The 335-nt window shown below is 57.3% G+C and overlaps 1 protein-coding gene across 1 annotated transcript in view; it reads left to right on the top strand.

Annotated features, from left to right (window-relative positions):
* The window catches only part of LOC113980428 (dynamin-2-like), a gene marked incomplete at both ends in the record, with an annotated part of 3644 nt that overhangs the window by 1769 nt on the left and 1540 nt on the right, over positions 1 to 335 (top strand). The window lies entirely within an intron of this gene.

The following is a 335-nucleotide window of genomic DNA, read 5'->3' as shown; positions in this document are numbered from 1 at the left end:
TGGGTGTCACATTCAGGTCACTCTGGGTGTGTCCCCCATGTCCCCCTCGGGTCACTCTGTGTGTCACACTCAGGTCATTCCCTTGGGTCACTCTATTTGTCCCCCTCAGGTCACTCTGGGTGTGTCCCCTGTGTCCCTCTCAGGTCATTCCCTTGGGTCACTCCCTGTGTCCCCCTCGAGGACCCCTTCTCCATGCTCTCCAACCCTTCTCCATGCTCTCCAACCCTTCTCCATGCTCTCCCACCCCTTCTCCATGCTCTCCAACCCCATCTGTGTGTTCTCCCACTCTTTCTCCATGTTCTCCCACCCCTTCTCCATGTTCTCCATGCTCTCCA

Source organism: Neopelma chrysocephalum, unplaced genomic scaffold (assembly GCF_003984885.1).
Source record: "Neopelma chrysocephalum unplaced genomic scaffold, ASM398488v2 Primary Assembly neopelma1_94143, whole genome shotgun sequence".
Taxonomy (NCBI): Eukaryota; Metazoa; Chordata; class Aves; order Passeriformes; family Pipridae; genus Neopelma; species Neopelma chrysocephalum.
This window is presented reverse-complemented; position numbering and strand designations above follow the sequence as displayed.